The 18,715-nt window shown below is 48.9% G+C and overlaps 1 pseudogene; it reads right to left on the bottom strand.

Moving 5' to 3' along the window:
• Positions 1–416: 416 nt before the first annotated feature.
• Positions 417–1,900, bottom strand: LOC144160751 (uncharacterized; annotated as a pseudogene).
• Positions 1,901–18,715: the final 16,815 nt, after the last annotated feature.

The raw sequence follows: 18,715 nt of genomic DNA on the forward strand, positions 1-18,715 counted from the left end.
TGCGGCTATGGTGTCACCTCTATTACTGCCTTTCACTCACACATATCTCATGGATCGCCACCAAACAGCGCCCCCACCCCTGACACTTTCCCCAGACGCTTTTCAATTCTTCGCTAATCCAAACCACGTGACGTTGGCGCGAATGAATGAATGAATGAAACCACGTTTATTCCACAATATGTTTATTCCATGACGGAAAGTTTGACATCCACCTAAATGCAGCCATGCGGCTACAAAGGAAAGCTGGACCAGGACCAGGACGATAACCAGGACGAATTTTTCTTCAACTGCGAAGTTTCTGATAGAGCTGTATAGTTTCCTTTGTAGCGCTACGGCTGCATTTAGGTGGATGTCAAACTTTCCTTCACAAAAAATTACTTCACCTTGGGGATTTCCTCTAAATCTGGTCGATATGTTTATTCCACAATGGAAAGTACTACGGTGTTATAGAAGAGGAAAAGGGTGGGGTGCCTCCGTTTTTTTAATGGACGCATTAGAGGCAACTTAGTGGGGGCCGCTTGAATCTTGCGGCGGTCGAGGAGCCGATCACCAATCGGTGGCGCCGCCGGGTCTTGAAGAAACAGGAGGAGTGCTCGCCAGAGCTCGGAGGCTCGATCCGGAGGCTTGGGTTCCGGACAGGCCCATGTGCGGAGAGAAGAAGGCCAGGGTCCCCGTTTTATGGTGGCCAGGGCACGAAGTCTAGCTGGAATGTAGAGGGGCACTCCCAACACTGGTGGTCGAGATCAGCGCGGCACTTGCACGTGGAGCAGGTGCCAGTTACAGGCGGTGGTGTGTCAACTCTGTGGAAACGGTTCAGCAAAAGAGAAGTGAGGAGTGTGCCTGTCTGAATTCTTCGATGCAGGATAGACTCTCGCCGTGTGAATATCTTCGAGGGGAGCGGTGGTATCAAAAGTGGATTGCCAACTGCTGTGAGGTAGGCCGCACGTTGTTGTTTTGTCAATTACTTTTCTGCCATCGGATCTGCTAGCTCACGTGGGCTAGCTAGGAGAGGAAAAGGAGTATCGGAGGCTCTGGCTAGCGCAATGTAAAGGTGAGCGCGCGCTAATCTATGAGCCTTCTCGTTTCTGCGGAGATACCACAATGCGCGCGGGCCCAGAAGTAGGTAACAACGTAACCGCGTTCATGGAGTGGGCATGCCTGGTGTCGGATCTTCTGTAGCACATGATCTGTGTAAAGAACATTAGCGCATGCTCGATGGGCAGCCTGAGAATCACTCTACACACGATGGTGAACGGGGTCTGTTTCAGATGAAGTTTCGAGGGCTCATTCGAAATATTCCAGAATGGCCATTACCTCGGCGCGGGTGCTGTACATCGCCTCTGTTAATACATGATGGCGTCGGTTGTGCCACCCATTTGTCTGGTCGTACCTTGCAGTGGCATAGCAAGTGTTGATGGTACCAAGTACCAGAAGTGCAGCGTCCGTGTATACGATGCGTTAAGTCAAGGGGAGGGAGCTCGTAGCCTTAGCATGCCTCTTCGCATAGTCAAGGCGCCGCACTCGCTGAGTGGGGTCCATATTAAGCGGAAGTGGCTTGCCATCGGTGAGTGCAGTGACTTCCCACGGTGGTGTTTTTTGGGCAGAGTGGGCAATGTGTGGATGCCAAACCCGAGGAGCTTGAGCATGTAGCGCCCGGCGTTTGTCGCGGGAAGCCTTGTCTCCTGTGAGCGGATGTGCATGTCGACGAGCTCAGAAAGGTTGTTGAGTTTGCTACAGCTCTTGAGCGCATCGAGGCGTGTCTACCTTGGAAGGCCAGTAACAATGCGTTTGGCCTTGTTAAGTAGCCGATCGAGCGCAAGCATTTGCGTGCGCTTTGCCGGATGATACGGCAGTCCCACATGATACGGGAAACGAGAAAAGCTTGAGCAAACTGTCGCATTTCACGTTCGTTTACTCCACGAGTGCGGTTAGAGATTCTGCGTAAAGCGTGCAGGATTTATTTGCTGGTCCTCGTAACCCGTTGGAACCAAGTGTTCGCTGTGCAGTTCTCGTCAAGGTGCATACCGAGTATTGGGGTAGTAGATTTCCGAGTTATAGGGTGATCACCGATGTAAAGTTAAAAAAAACCTTTTTCTTCCTGTTTGACAGGAGTATGTCGGCCACAATGAATGACGACGAAGTCGGTTTTGTCTGTGTGGTGTGTAAACCTGTTTCCGTAGCGTAGTCGTGAATAATGTTGGGGGCTCCTCGTAAGACGTCCTCCTGCTCACCGATAGATCCTTGATGCGTCCACACAGTTTCATCTCCAGCATACACCGCGTGTTTCAGGACCGGTACGTCCGCAAGGCGTCTTGGCAGCTGATGCATAGCTATATTAAACAGGGTCAGTGATATCACCGAGCCTTGCAGAACGCCTACCTGTGTTGACTCGTACAGCACTGGCGACTTGGCCAGTTTCGACTTGTAGCTTCACACTTCTAGAAAGCCCGCTATGAAGTTGTACAGTTTCTCTCTGATGCCAAGGGCACGTGCTTTGGTCATGATGGTAGTGTGTGTAACACCATCAAATGCCTTGCGTATGTCCACTCCAACAACAGCTCGTGGGGGCACTGAATTTAAGTCGAGAACATCCTCTTTTAGGCGGAGGAGCATATCTTGTGTTGATAGCACAGGGCGGAATCCGTACATTGTAGAAGGCAAAAGGTCGCGATGTTCAAACTACCACAGCAAGCGTGTGTTGACCTTGCTCTCCTTTATTTTACAAACACTCAAGGTAAAGAGATAGGACGTAGGTTTCATAAGGTATGCGGTGGCTTATCAGGCTTCGGAATGGGTTTGACCACAAAAAACTTCCATGCGGAGGGCAGTACTCCTGTTTCCCAAACACGGTTGAACTCGACGAGAAGAGCGTGGTTGTACTCGTAGGGCATATTGCGTAGATGACAAGGCACATTCCATCGGCTCCAGAAGTAATACCTGCCTTAGCATGCTCCAAGGCGTGCTCCAGCTCGAGCATGGTGAAGGAACTAATAAATGGCTCGCTGTCTTCAGAACTTGCATCCTTCTGGTACGTGGTGTCTGTAGGGAGAGACGTCTGAGGGAAAAACACTTGAGTGGCCTGTTCGGCGAGCTCCAGAGCGCTAATGCCTTCCCCGAGGGCCACACGAGCCGCGCCGTTGTAGGTATTGCGCTGACCGAGGAGAGAGCGCAGCACGGCCCATACCTTGGACGTATGAGTCTGCCCATTGATATATTCACAAATTCCCATCGAGCGGTCTGACGCGAGCGTATTTGTGTACTCTTCAATAAAACACCGTATTTTGTGCAACCGTGCTTTGTGGCGCACCGCGCCGCCGGACCGCCTGTATTGAGCGAGAATCCGGAGCCTTCTATTCCATAAGGTGAGCAGATGTCTATCAGGTTCTGGATGGTCATACGGAACCCGTAGGTTCTTGGCGGCTTTCCGCTTTGCTGCGCATAGCTGTGATAATAGATGGTCAATGTTATTGGCCGGAGGCTGCTGCTGTACTAACTGCGAGATTTGTCCCAGTGTGTGCTAAGGCTTAGTCGTATAGGGGCGTCTGACTTAATCTTTGTATTGGTGGGGCTTGTACGAAAACGTATGAGTAGCGGAAAGTCGTCACGTCCCATGCAATCGTCCAGCACCTCCCATTGAAACAGCTGTGGGCAGGTGCTCCAGGTGAGATCTGGTGACGTGTCTGCTTGGTGAACTGTCTGTCCCAGTCTCGTGTGTGTTTGGGGCTTATTGAGAAGCGTCAGCCCGTACTTCGAGGCATCTTGCATGATGCGCCTGCCGCGCGGACTGCATTTGTTGTATCCCCAGGCGACGTGCTGAGAGTTGAAGTCCCCGCACAGCACAATGGTGTCCTATGGATACAGCTTCTTGAAGTGGGTGATGACACTGACGTCAACGGGCACCTTATTGCCCCTTTTTCGTGTGTTTTCGGGAATAACGTAGACGCAGAAGACGAGGATGGTACGCTGTGATGAGACTTGTAACCGGCAACCAACAACACCAAGAGTACTGCTGCACCACGGTTGCATATCTAATTGCGCGTGTGTAGTTCCGTAGAACCGATTGTTAAGCGCGCGTTCGCCTGTTTTGCTACATCCGCGAAGGTGATTCTCTCGCTGTCCTCAAAATGTGCAGCCGGGGCTACCGTTTGCCGGTGTAGAAACTCTGGCGTGTTGCCTCGATCATGGGTCTGGAAAGACCTTGTTCTGCCTCAGGATTGCGGTGCTGGCACCCCTGCTTGTGCCTTTTCCTGCGTTGCCTTTCGGCCGCGGGCTTGCGTTTTTGTTCAATTTTCTGGTTTAGTTGCCGTCTTGTTAGGCCATTTGCGGCTGTGGCCTAGTGTGAATCACCAAAGCTTCTGTTCTGTGCCCTCACATACTGTGCCCTCTTCGTGTTGCCGCAGACCGCATTTAGGGCATCGTGCTGCCAAAATATTGGGGCACTGCTCCTTGAAATGGCCAATTTTGTGGCATATATCAAAGACAGCCACTCGCGTACGGTACGGGAAAACACGGATGGTAAATGACCCCAGGCCGACCTGATATGTTAAGCTCTTACCTTCATATGTGACCATGACAGTGCCTATGTCACCAAGTAGGCGTGCTTGCAGGATTTAGCACTTGCGACAGTGCAGTCAGTTCCTTAGTTCCTAAAAAGTCATGTCCCCAGCGTTTATAATAATGCCTCTGATTTGGGTGTAACCAACGGCTTTGATTGATTGTAGAGTTTAACGCGCCGACGCAACGCAGGCGATGAGGCGCGCCGTAGTGGAGGGCTCCGGATTAATTTTGACGACCTGGGGATCTTTAACGTGCGCGGAAATCTCGTACACACGGGCATTTTTGCTTTTCACCTCCATCAGAAAAGCGACCGCCGCGGCCGGGAATCGAACCCGCGACCTCGTGCTCAGCAGCGCAACGCCTTAGCCATTGAGCCACCGCGACGGGTGCCACCAACGGCCTCGTACGCTTGAAAGGGCACATCCTTTCCGCTGATTGGCAGAGCCGCTATTGCGAGAAGGGCGTCGCGCACCTTGGGTTCCGCCACGTCGACAGCGACCTGGTTGCTATGGCCTAAATAGCAAACCATGAATTTCCGCAGTGGGTCTATCCCAGTGAGATTGAGGTGAGCCGAAATGTGGTGCGTTATGATTCTGTCTAATCGTATGAACTGCTCATCTTAGATGCGGCACGGCTGCTTAGGCCGCAGGATGACGGTGTGTTGATATTTGCGTGGAGCACCTGGGCTCGGAGTCGTCGCGACCACCGCACGGTTCAGCTGTTTATGTCAATGGCTTACTGGTATCCAACCGTCGTCCTCGTCCTGGTGGCGAACGGAACCAGGGGCCATGTGAGGTGTGCTCGCTTGAGGGTAATCCCCGTGCATGTATGAGTACTGTCACACGGGTGTCGGCAAAAGGGAGCCTCGCGCGCGTTTTTCTCCGTTCGGGGCGGTAGAAATATACTTAACTTGATGGGAAGCATTGTCAGGCTTGCCTTCAGTGCCGTTCTGTTGCTCAAGCTCCCGGAGTGGGGCGAATGGGTTGGTGTCCGGCTGCAGCAGCACCCTTGAAAGCATGGTAGCGGCGGCAGGGTTCTTCGTTGAAGTCAGCGGTGGGAACGAGGCAGTCAGGTTGTCTGGAGACTGTAGGTCCATATCCTCGGGCAGTGACACATCGTTTGGGAGCACCGAGTGCTCCGGTGGAGCCATCAATAACGCGAGCAATATTAGCAGCGATGACAGCCGGCAGCTAGCCTGGTGGGAGTGCCGCCGAAGAGTTCAAAAAACTGCGTCCCAGATAACAGCCGTTGCGTACGGGAGATAACGTGCAAACCTGCAGCGAGCGCAGCAAAATCTGCGGCGGTGCCTTGAAAGTTAGCGCCGGTGAAAAAAGTAAATGTGGACGGAGCGCGCAAAATGGCGACCGCAGCATAGGCGGCAGACGCCGCCGCTGTGGCGAGCCAGGACATTCCCGGGGAGCGTTAGGCTTAGCGTACGGCAAAAACGTGATCCCACAGAAATCGGGTCGAATCTTGAACGTTGCTGAACGGGGCTTACCTTTGATGGTATCAGGGGAAAGCGAACGTCTAGAAGATGGTCGTGGAGCAGGATTTGGGTGGCTGTAACTCTGCGGTAGGCTCATAGAGCTTCCGAAGCAGGAGCGTAGCGAAACCGAGTCTGCTCAGGTCGGCCACCTGGTGGCGTCCTCCGACGTTGGCGCGGCAGACCGGTTCGCGCGGCAGAAAGCAGGCAGACCGGTCATCGAAGCGTCGTTTCCTTTGTGTTGGTAGACCTATTCACGCTCGACTTGTCGTCCGTTCTATAGAACGCAACATGCGCAACATATCATGCGGGTGACAGAATGCAACGAGCGCAGGCTCTTCAGCGACGCCTGCCTGTAAGACTGAATATCCTATACGTGGACGCGAAGAATACCGTCACCAGGATGTCTATGCTCTGACCATCATGAATTCGCCGGACAACACCCCTTTATGCTCTCTTGCCCTGCCACGCGGAGAAGGCGGCAATTGTGCTCGCCCAATTACAAAGGCCGACCCCCACGATCATAATCTCTGGTTCAAAGAAGTCCTTCAAAATTTTGCCCCGGGTATCATTTCGCCACTGGCACTCAAAATTATCACTCAAAATCCTCCAACTTCCCCGGTAGAACTGCTATGGACCGCGGCGCACTCGGGACTTGGGGGGTACGAGGCGGCCTATGAAGGGGCTCGAGGATTCATATTCCGAACGGGAGCCAGCCTAGGTCCTTACTACGGGGCCCTATCAGCCAGAGACCGCCTAATTACTTTTAGTGACCTACTCACCCATTACCGCCTCCCCCGCCAAAATACCCCCCGGCGCATCCCAGCTCAGCAATGAATAAGCGCTTAACTTGCATCTTTTGCAGGTTCATTCCTTTCCCTTTGGGCGGGACTACATCACATCCTTCCTTCCCTGTGCCCCTCATCTTATTGCCCCGCATGTGGCCAGCGCACAACACTTGCCCACTCTATCTGGGCCGGTCCTTCCAATCCCTTCCCTTTAATCACCCGTGACGAGCCATGCGAGGGTGCGCTGGGTAGCTCCGACCAAGGCGTTCCGATCGCCTCGGTGGAATGAGCTGCCATCGTTGCCGCCGACCTTCAACCGGCGGCCACCACGCTTCTCTAGCCCCAGTAGCTCGATAAAAAAATTTTTCTCTAATTCCCAGAGGCATTTTGTGCATTGCATCTCTACTTGGTCAACTTTTCTTGGTTAACTTTTATGTCGTAAGAGAAGTGGACAGGCTATATTGTGGTCAAAACTAATTGGTAAAGTAATGAGTAATTTTCGTGAAAAAACTGGCCGGAAATATTTCAATGCATTACTAAATTACCAACACTGAAAAGTAATGCATTACGTTGCTCATTTCAGAAAAAAACGTAATTTAATTACTGTAATTTTATTACTGCCAAGTGTGATGAGGTTTTACCTTTATATTCTCAGTGTTTTCCCACCTGATTTCACACGCCTCAATGCCCATACCGCGAAACAAAAAAAACTCCATATTTTCATAATGCCATGTTGCACGCTCAGCTGTAAAGCAAGTATCTGTATACCTTAAACCTATCCGAGTCTTGAACTGATAGTATACTCATACAAGCTTGGGAAACGAAAAGAGAACTTGGTTGGGTATGTAAATGTTAAGTATTTTGTTATTCTCGAATTTATGAGCATGCACTGGTGTGAGATTGTAATTACACAAATGACACCATGTAGAAGAAAAAATGTTTTTTTATTTATTTGATATCCAAAATACAAATATGAACACGAAAGTCCTATACTGAAATAGGAGATACAAATATTAGCAGATTTTCCTCATGAAACACACAAATAAAAATATTTTTTGTGGGAGAGAAAATAAGGGCTAATCAACTATATATTATTATTTTCATTTATGGTATTTTCAGCAGCTTGCTGCTTACAAAACCGGTAGAAAAGTAATCTCTTTTACACCCTACGGACTACCATACGCCCAACGTTTGCCCGAAGGCTGACGGGTACCTGTCTTTATTGTAATATCTTACCAAACAAAGAAAAAGTACTCCATCCGGGCTTCAATTATGGTCCAGGTACACCACTTCCGATTATGTAGATGGCCTTTGTACAATCGCCCCAAGCAATCTTTGGCCAGGGAGTTGCTCGTTTCTGAATTTCGTCACACTGGAATCAAAACTGCGTTGCAAGCATGTTAAAAACCTTGAGTCACGGGTAGCAATCTGCTATGGTGGCACTGCGTGAAGAAAAAAAACGGCAGGTGAAAAAGTGACCAGGTACAAAATGGTGGCGTTATTAATCGGCGGGATAACAGTATAGCCTGAAGTGACGCAGCAGAAGTATCACCAAAGCATTAGCAATTACTTGAAGATATAAATCAGGCATGTGCATCGCTGCAGTTTAAGCAATTATTTCTTTCTTTTTGCTTGCACATTTGAAACTCTCCCCAACATTACGTTTTCTTCATATACATAGGAAGGCCGAGCGATTTTCAGTGCAAAGGCGTGCGAGAAAACGTTGCCATAATTTTACTCGACGCCGACACGTGAATAGGACGTCGTAAAGAAAGTCTGTTCGCTGATACATGCGCCGGGTAATGTGCCCTAGTCACTTTTATGAGAGACTTTCAACTAATAGCATGGCGGAAAACATTTTATGAAACATCGAACAAAATTGCTAGCAATATCTTTTGTTAAAGCATAGGTAAAATGCGCGCACCGAGCAGCAGCCAGCACATCTGTAACAACATTGGAAGCCACTGCTTCGAGCGACCTCCAAGCCGGCGACGCGCCGCGCTAGCACGGCCAATGCTATCGTGCTTCTGCAAACCGCGAGTTGACACTACGGACAGACGATAGCCGTGCCAAAGACAACAAGATGGGAGCTGCTATTACTAATGAATGTTGCTTTATGTTGAAACTTTAGCACTTAAATGCACCTTAATGCAGTTTTCACATCGCCACAGAATCCAGAGTACTTAACACGCCAGAAAAGTGACTAGCAGAAACAAGGACGAGAAAACCTAGTTACGAAAAAACGTTTCCAAACATTTCGCTGCGCCTACAGAAAATAACAAGCTGTTGCCATGCAACATTGAGAAATGCCAAATTCAAACTGGGCTTTAATTTCGTTGACGTCCTAATAAAACGGGTGTAAAAATGCAATTTTTCTGCCACCAGAGTACTCATTACGGCAACGGAAGTACCTCGCATGTACAAGCGTTTTCATTTTTTGCATTTATTCTAAAACTGCCGCCGCACTACGAAACCGAACACTCTCTATAAAGCACACAAATTTACCGTACGACAACGGGAATCAGAAGACGGTTTTGCGCGGACTTCTTACGATAACAAAAAAAAGCATAATTTCCTCGCCCTTACTAGTTGTCTGCAAACCCAAATTCTTGCAGTCTGCGCCGCCCACCTCTAAAAAGCAATAAATTAGAGACTTACCCATCCGTTCATGTTCAACCGGGCTAGGCCCTAAGTAGACACCCCAGCCGGCTTGACATGGGGCTGCTGCTTGGCTTTCGTTCCCTGGGGCCCTAATAAACCCATCTATTCAGTGTGGTTTCTACTGTTACACCGGCTCCTAAGCACACATTTGATGTCAGCGGAAGCAAACGTGGTGAAGAAAGTGCCAACGCTCAAAATTGAGTACGAACTACACAGAGGTCGAGTCAAACTGAAGGACCCCTACATGCTCCGCGCTGAAATTCCGCCATACTGCGCACGTCCCCGATAGGGACAAATCACCGGACCACAACTCGCCGCACGCGAACTTTTTTCCACTCCTACTGCGCATGTGCAAGCAAGATTTTCTAAAGCAAATCTTTTTTCCTCTACCCCCCAAGGCCGTTGGAGGAACAGAAAACTCGGGCGAATAAATAAACAAAGTTACTGGTACCGCCAGGAATCGAATTTGAAACTAATGGAGTAACAAAGCGAAATCCCGTTGTCTTACCGATTCAGACACGAGGCCGCGCAGGAGACGAAGACAAGTGGTGCACTCACGAAGAACATCTGCGGCTTCACCCTGCATTCCAGCTGAATGCCACGTGATAGGGTCACGCAACTTCTCGCGCCACTGTGCTCTCTGCGCAGGGCACGGGCAGTGCCCGTGTGCGCGCCTTACGCATGCGCAAATACTTTCAGAAATGAAGGAAGCTTTCACCAACGCATGGCATCTCACTTCTAGTCTGCAAATGTGCTAAAGCCTGTGAGCTGCAGAATTAACCTAAAAAATTCGAGATCCTTGTCGTCCGCCCTCACGCCAAACGACACATCAAGGAACATATTGAAATACTCCTCCATGGCCAGGCCATCATTCCATGCCACGCCTCAAAATACTGTGCCTACATATCCAGGCCAACAACAAGAGTGACGTATCCTTGCAGTGCCTCAAACACAGCATCAATCAGATCACACACATGATCACGCAAGTTGCCACCAAGAAGCGATGCCTCAAGGAAACATATGTTGGGAACCGCTAGAAACCAGGACGCCCGGGTAGGACACAACTGGAAACGCACTTCCGCCTTCTTTTATTTACTAAAGATGGTAGTGTGCGCTCCCTTTTTTTCCTCCTCTGCTGCCACAACGTTCTCCCCCGGGCTCTTGACGATTTCAAGCGGATAGCATATTTTTCGGTACGCGCCAAAAACTGGCCCACCGAAAGTCAAACGTTGCATGCACGAACTGCGTTGTCATGCCCAGGTGATGTCTCTTCTATGACTCCCCTTTTCCACAATCCTTTTGGGCCTCTGCCTTCTGTAAGAACGACGTATCTAATCCTGAGAGGTGCAGAACTCTTTGTATGGACACGATGAAACGATGAAAGCTGAAGCACATACTCCTCCTCCCATCACAGCCAAAATGTAATCATCAGAGCCTGCCGCTAATACCATTTTTTGCTTAAGTCGGTAGCATGTTGTTCCAGGAGATCAAGATGAACGGTGGGTAGAACAGTCAGTCGTTTACCGGTGAGAAAGTTAGCTGCTGTGAAAAGTTCGGGTCCACCGATTTACTTGTTCACAAAAGTAAGCGGGTGGGAGTTAACTACCATTTCAATTTCGCACAGGATGGTGTTCATTTGCTCTGCATTCACTGAAGCTCTGCCGAGAACAGTTCCCAGAGCTTGCTTAGCGCTTCTAACAAGTCTCTCCCAAAAACCTCCGCACTAGGGTGCAGCTTCTGCATTGTACTTCCAAGTTATCGGCTGTAAAGTGCAGAAATCTTGAATTTCAGGAGAAGCGCAAACGCGGAAGAGTGATCGTAGCTCTCGGCTGGTGCGTATAGAACTATTACCATTGTCAGAGTATATGGCACTGGGCGCTCTTCTTCGCGCTATATATCGCTTGAATGCCAAGATGAATGAGTCTGTCTTAAGACTGGAAACTTGCTCCAAGTGTATGGCTCTCGTCGCGGCACAAGTTACGACAAAATAATACGTCTTTGTCATTCCGTCGTTAACCAACAGTGGTCCAGCAAAGTCAATGGCGACGACGTCAAACTGACCTGACTTCCGAAGTCTGTCAGCTTTAACCGGTGGTGTAGAAGCACCACCGGTTAAAGCACCTGGGTTCGCGTGGTGTTTTCGACAAGTTGGGCGTCTATAAATGATGGATTTGATGGGCTGACGGGTCTTTCGTACCCAGAATTGTTCGCCAAGGTCTATCAGGACATCTGTGACCCCGTTGTGTGGGAGTCTACGGTGAGTAGCGGTAATTATTAGGTCTGTGAAATCACTCTTGGCAGGTAATATCACCGGGTTTTAAGTTTTTTCGGTGACTGTAAAATTAGAGAGGTGGCTTCGGGCGCGCACGAAGGCCGTAGCCGTGAATGAATGGTTTAAGCGTCATGATTGGTGAAGTTTTGCAATTCCTCGATGTTTTTAAATCGGCAAGTTTTTCTTGTAGGGTTTCTCTTGCTCTTGCTTTATCCGAAACCACTCCACTGACTAAAGTTCTCCTGTAGTGAGCAGACCCTTGGAACGCTCACGTGTCTTGAAACAGAACCGCAATACCCATGCCGTTACACTGATGAGCCCATGCAAGTCGCTGAATTTGGGAACGTCTACGACGTCGGCTTCGATGCTTCTCGTGCAACCTGTGAGTACGACATGTACAGGGTTTAGCATAGAATAGTCGGGTTGAACGCGGAGAATATTCTCCGGCCATGCATTCGTAGCCTGTCTCAGCCAGTCAGGACCTTTCCACCACAGTTGGTTTCGGAGTAGCTCTTCAGCCGAACAACCTCGCGGGAGCCTCTGCTCATTTGGAATTGCAAAAACACGAAGTGCGATACGGCGCCGTAGGCATGAGGACTCGCACCAGAAAAAACGTGTATCTCCAAGTCTCCAGGTGGTTTCTCATGCCCATAAAACAGGTAGCGGGGAATTCTGATGCCTACTAGCTTGAGGAATCCGTTCGAGCAATTCAATCATTCTTCCTCCATGTGCGGAGGACGAGATAGGTCCCAATTGATTTTTTTTATCCAGAGTCGCTAAAACAGCATTTCCCCTTGACCACGAGTGGGCATATCCCCCCGAGTGGGTCGAAAATTTCTCCGATTGCTTGTAGCACAATCCGCTTTGTTGCTGGTGTTTTGTACACCAAATGTATGGTTGACTTCATACTGTCGTGAAGTGCATCGTCGTCATGCCAGGCAATGCCGAAAATCTTAATATCCTTCGATGGTAGGACTGGTTCCTCTTTGCTCTGTGCGGCCATTTTCTTCTCGTTGCTCTCATAAAATTTGTCGTTTACAGGCATTAGTATCCCACTTCTCAAGTAGCATCCCTATATCCGCAATAATCTCGTTAATCTGTTTGTAGATGCGTATAGCCTCCTCTTCGCTTTTGGCTCCGGTCAACAAATCATCAACATAGAACAATGATATTGAAAGTTCTGCTGTTTCTTTCTTGTCTTCTCAAACTTGGCTGAGGTGGTGTCGAATAGTTGCAGAGAGCCTAAAGGGGCTCCTCGATGTTGCTCCAAACGGAACACGAGTGATGCGCCACTCTTCTAAGTGATCTAAACGAGTTCGTGTCGGTACGCTCGAATACCAAAAGAATCGAAAAGCATCCTGGTCCTTTTCTTGTATTATGATTTGCAGGAAGGCTTCGCGAACATAGGAGCTAAGTCCTAATCTGTGTTTTCTGAACCTCAGCAAAAGTTCCAGAATGTCTATATTTAAATTCAAGCCCTTGTCTAAGCAGTCATTCAGTGAAAGGCTGGGTGGTCGGGACGAAGAAGCATCAAAGCCCACTTGATGTTTTGTGGTGACTCGGTCATTGAGAACCTCTCGATGGGGCTTGTAGTATAGCGGCCTGTCTTCACACGTGTCACGCTTTGGCACTACTTCAGCATGCCCATCCACGAGATACTGCCGTATAGCCTCATCACATTTTCCTAGCAAAACGTTTTTCTTCAAGAGTCGCCTAACTAGAAAATTCAAGCGCCCCAAGGCTTCGAAACGGCTTTGTTCAAGGGATTTCTTTGGATCAAACTTCCGTGATAAGGCCACGTCATATCGCCTATCGACTTTCGAAAAAGTAAACCAAGATTCCTCCACTACTGTACTTGTGTGGCGTTCCTGGTCGTATCCAAGTATTCCCATAGCTTCAAGTTCGTAGAACGCACGTCCAAGCTTGGCTTCAGGAACTTCGTGATCTGCCGTTGTCGCATAGCTGTGCAAAACGCCAACCAAGCACGCGGGCATGTAATGCAGATGGTGTTGCGTTGAACCTTGAAATGTCTATCCAAATATTCTGTTCATGGCAACAAGGCTTGAGTTGGCATCTGTGGCAACCTCTTCAGTCATAATTAGCCACATCGGATCAGCGCCAATAAGCAGTCCGATACTGTTGTCTCTAATGCTTAACCCAAATGTGTCACTGTCCGCGATGTCTTGGCCTGATTTTTCAAATTTCTTGACTAATGGGGTAGCAGCTGCAAGAGAGTAGATATCTTGGCATATTTCTGGCATTTCTGCGGCATCCAAGACACATTCACCGCTGTGGAATTGCCTTTGTAGCTTGAATCAAAATATCCGATATTTTCGGCTTTTGGTTTTCCGAGTGTTGCCAAATGTGTTGATCGCAATATTGACCTCTCCGACAACCGCACGTTTCAGCTTCTTAGATATATCGTCTCGAAGAACGCTTCTCTGACTGCCCCTGTCAATGGCAGCACGTCAAAACGGTCCTCTGGTCTGAAACAGCCCCTACACATAAGGTATGAATAAGTACAGTGGGACTCTCTTTCATGTTTTGGCCTTTCTCCGCAGAGTTGTAGTACGCGTTTTTGGTGTTATTATTTGGCTGTCCAGAGATAGTACTTTGCTGCATGCAGAGAGACGTAGCATGTCTTCGTTTGCAGTGTGAGCGCTCGATACATCTTCGGCATACGCTTCAGCGGTGCCGTTTGGCTGTGCAGCAAAAACAGGGTGCGTTCATGCGAAGCAGCTCCTATTTGTCAGTGCTCGTCAGCTTGGCCGTATTTTCTCCGGTCACATGTTGTTCCTGCCGAAAAGTTATGGACTTTCTTTCGGTGGTGTCTTTCCAGCGTTGTGAAAGACGGCAACTTTCGTAGGACGTGGCTTGGGACTCGGGTCCTGGTTGCGCCATTCATACGTCTTGTCCAAGTTTCTTGACTCTCTGTTAAGCGCTGGTTGTGATTCCTTACGGTTTCCAACCTCGATACGAATGAATTTTGTGTGATCTTGCAGTCTCGTATCAGCTGTTTGAGCACGCTCCCCAGAAGTCGATGTTGAAGTTACAGCAGTATGTCGATCGTTCTGAACAACAATGTCGAGAGGAAGACTCCAAAGCAACATCAAACCTCGAACGTGGCGCTAGAGGGTATCGTAGAGATGGCGTAACCGAGTCACGTCGGAGGAAGACCGTCGGTATGAGCAGTTAGAGATCGCAGACGGTAGAGATGTTCCGCCAAAACTAGACCGAAGCATCTCGATTTCATCCCTATAACATGCGTTGGTAGCCTCTAAATTGACGATTGCTGATGCGGCCTCTCCCAACAGGTAATTCCTGATGTTTTGAAATTTCTCCGTTACGCTCAATGTCCAGTTCTTGTCGATAGTTGCCTCAAACGGCTCCCAAAACGGCAGCCACATCCTTATGTCACCGCGAAATTGCGTTATTTCCAATTGTGGAAGCCTGGGGCCTGTTGAACGGCATAACGACTGAACATCTCCCGTGACGAGCCCTTAGTCAAAGTCGCAGATGCTGCAGCTGACGCAGTCGGGCTCTTTAAAGATTCTATGACTTTGTTGTGGCTTGCTATCGCGTTAAGCGCCTCATCTTCGTACTGTAGCATAGCCTCTAGCTCAGCTTCCACTAATTCGACAGGTATCAAATGTTCCATCCCGGTATTGATCGCAAGGACTTCCGACTCGGAAGTCTTCAAGCGTTGGAGCACAGACTGCAAGCTCACCAAGTCTGGAGGCGTAGATTGGAGTGCAGCCTTGGCTTCGTTCACCAGTTTCGTGAGAAGGGCCCACGGGGTCATTCGCTTTGGCTTCAAATGGTCCATTGTTGTCTTTGAGGCCCGATGGCTTGCCCGGACAATACCTGGTTGTTGCGAAGGGAAATTTCGGCATCAAAGTTGTTGTGAACCGTAAGAAACCAGCACGCAAGGGTAGGTCAGAACTGAAAAATGCACTTCCACCTCCTTTTATTTACGTATAATGATGTTGTGCACGCCCGCTTTTTCCTCCTTTACTTCCACAACAATGATTCCATTATTTCAAGCTCTTGTCCTTGCGAGAATCAGTTACGTATCCCTCCTGTCTTCTTCTCGGCAATGAGGACATAAAAATGTTTGATATAATGACTAGAAAGGCGGTTGACCAGGCGACTGGTCTTTTTGCGTGTGCGTACACGGAGAGACTGCTTAGGAGCGGGCTCCACAACACACTGGAAGACCTGATAGGAAGCCATCTTCCTAGCAAGAAACACCGGTTGAGCAGAACTGCAGTGAGTCACCGTATCCATCACTACAGTGGCTGGGCAGCACAGAACGTCACTGTGTGTAATGTACTTCCGGACTCTTGGCGACAAGAACTAAACAGGCTTCCTTTGCTTAGAAATATGAACCCTTCACACGACGACGGTCGCCGAAAAGCGTGGGCTCCAGCGGTGATGGTGTTACCTACACGGACGCCTCCCAACATCGAGGGCAGCAATACGCCATCATCGTGGCTAACTCTAGAACCAACCTCCTTGCATGTGCCTCAGTTAAGACACAAGACATGACGGCAGCAGAAGAGGTAGCTATCACCTTGGCTCTCACTCCACCAGGGGTTGGGAAGGTAGTCATCTATTCCCAACACGCCCACTGGAGTTACCAGGTGGAATAGATTGCCCCGAGCTGCACGGCGTGTGCTTGAGAACCACTCCCCAAACGGGTCCATTCAGCTCATCTGGACGCCCGCTCACGCTTCCATGGGGGGCAAGAAATACGCCCACCCAGAAGCCAGCGCTTTTAAATGTCTATCGAGCACAACGAAAACAGTCAACCGCTTTTCACGTTCAGGAACATAACCCAGTATTATCATCTTTAGAAACAGACCCTACCGTCGCCTTACCCGGCCCTTTCCAGCGAACAACAAAATTCCCTACTGCTCATACAGTGCGGCTCCTTCCTACACCCGACGCGTCTTCACTAAAGCGCCCGAATCGCTCCAACGCTGAATGTAAATTTTCCTTAGAAGTAGGAACACTCCGCTGCATAATCGGGGTGTGCTACGTTAGCCCTCAGCACTCTCCTTTCTTCCTGTGAACTACCCAACAAGAGCACTGGGAGATGCGGCTGTCCAACCCCTCTCTGCCTACCCAGCTTCATCTGGTGGACAGAGCACACTCGGTGCGGACTGCATAAGGGCTTCACTAAAGAGGGAACCACTCCTCTTGGCCGCTCCCTGGGCCGTACAGAAATCTGAATATAAAGTATTTCCTCCTCCGTCTCATCTAGTGCCCAGTTATGCGCTACACCAATACAACTCAACCACTTAACGTTCAAGCATCATGCATTGATTTTGTCTTAGCAAAGAATATCACTTTGAAGTAATAAACGGTGTGGTTAAATGCGTTTCACATGTATCTGTTTTCAATATTTGTAGAGCGACGTGAGTGAACCTAGGTGAGTTGCACGGGTAATAGGTGTGGGTGCCGTTTACAGGTGTGCTTTCTGACCACATTCACAGGGGAATTTACGCGTTTTTTTAATGTTTTTGCTTTCGCCGCGTCGTCGGGTGCAGGTCGTCGGCCACCGCAAAGGAAGCTCGCTGGCCTATGTGTGTGGAGGAACACCCGCATGTGCGTATTCGCTAGAAGCTTCACGATGGCCCCCCTTTTTTAATAAATTTCAGGCCTCAGGCTTTCTGCTAGTTTATAGCCGTGACACTGGACGTTGGCGCTGCATGTATAAGCGTGCTGCAACAACCTGAGGTTATGTCATGGAAACGAAGTCTTTCAGTGCCTCTTAAAACACAGTATTGATGCTGCCCACCGCATATAAAAAAGGCACCATACGGGACGTGACTAATAGTGTAGACGTGACATTTGGACACAGTTATGCTGCGGAAATGCCAGGAAACGCTTCATGTTTGATTCGCATTTTAAACGAAGTAATTCACGCCCAGCCACAGAGCATAGAGAACCAGCTAACCCTACAAGGGCTAACCGACTGTAACGCTAAAACAACACACCGGAGCCGCACTGAAACACTCACACTGTAAGCAAAGGTCACGCAATGCGAAAGGACCAAACATCATGGCGGCGGTGAGGAACAATAGAACGAAAGAGTGCCGACAATTTCTTCATATTATCTAGTGACACCAGCCGAGAGTCAGCTATATGCCCACCGAGACGACGAGACACGTTTGATACCCTCCTCTATCACCATTTGTTATAATTTGAAAGAGCTTTGGCCGACATGCGAATTCGCGGGGCGGGATGGCGACCAGTTTTTTGGCATTACTTTTTTGTCCAGATTATATGCAAGTGCTGATGGCTATGTAGTACTTACAAATAAAAGGTTATCCTTCCTAACAATCGAAGGAATTTGCGGGTTTAAATTCATGTCTGCCGAATTGTGGCAATGGCCAACAGATGTTCCCGTGAACGATCCATTTTGCAAAAATCAGAAAATGTATAAATGCATCGGCTACTTAGAAGAAAAAACTGTCTGCGTGCTCTATAACAGAGACCTAAATCAGCACTGTGGCAAGCTTTGGAAATGCCTGAATTGGTTTGTGTGCCAATAAACCTAAAAATTTGTTTTTATTGCCGGTCTCATGGGTATATCCGCTAGGGATGCATTTTAGGACAGCGTCCAAATAGCTTAAGCTAACTGCTTAAGGGTCGCGAAGTTCAATAAACCTATCACAATTACGTGCATTTTCATGTGCTTTTCGATATCCGCAACGGAAAATTATATTCGCTACCTACAACGAAAAAAGCCACAAAGAGACGGCATGGTGCCGTCCTGCAGGCGCAGTAACTGTGCACAATTTCTTTTCAAGCGGACCGAACTAACTTAGATAGGTGTTAGCGGTACCCATTATAAACTGCTGCTTATGACAAAGCTAGAATAAAATACGTTGTTACGTATTCAAGTCGAAGCAAAGAGGACCCAAAATACTCAGTGGTATAAAAAAG

The sequence above is a fragment of the Haemaphysalis longicornis genome, unplaced genomic scaffold (assembly GCF_048455015.1).
Source record: "Haemaphysalis longicornis isolate Haplotype H1 unplaced genomic scaffold, Haemaphysalis longicornis Haplotype H1 scaffold_11, whole genome shotgun sequence".
Lineage (NCBI taxonomy): Eukaryota > Metazoa > Arthropoda > Arachnida > Ixodida > Ixodidae > Haemaphysalis > Haemaphysalis longicornis.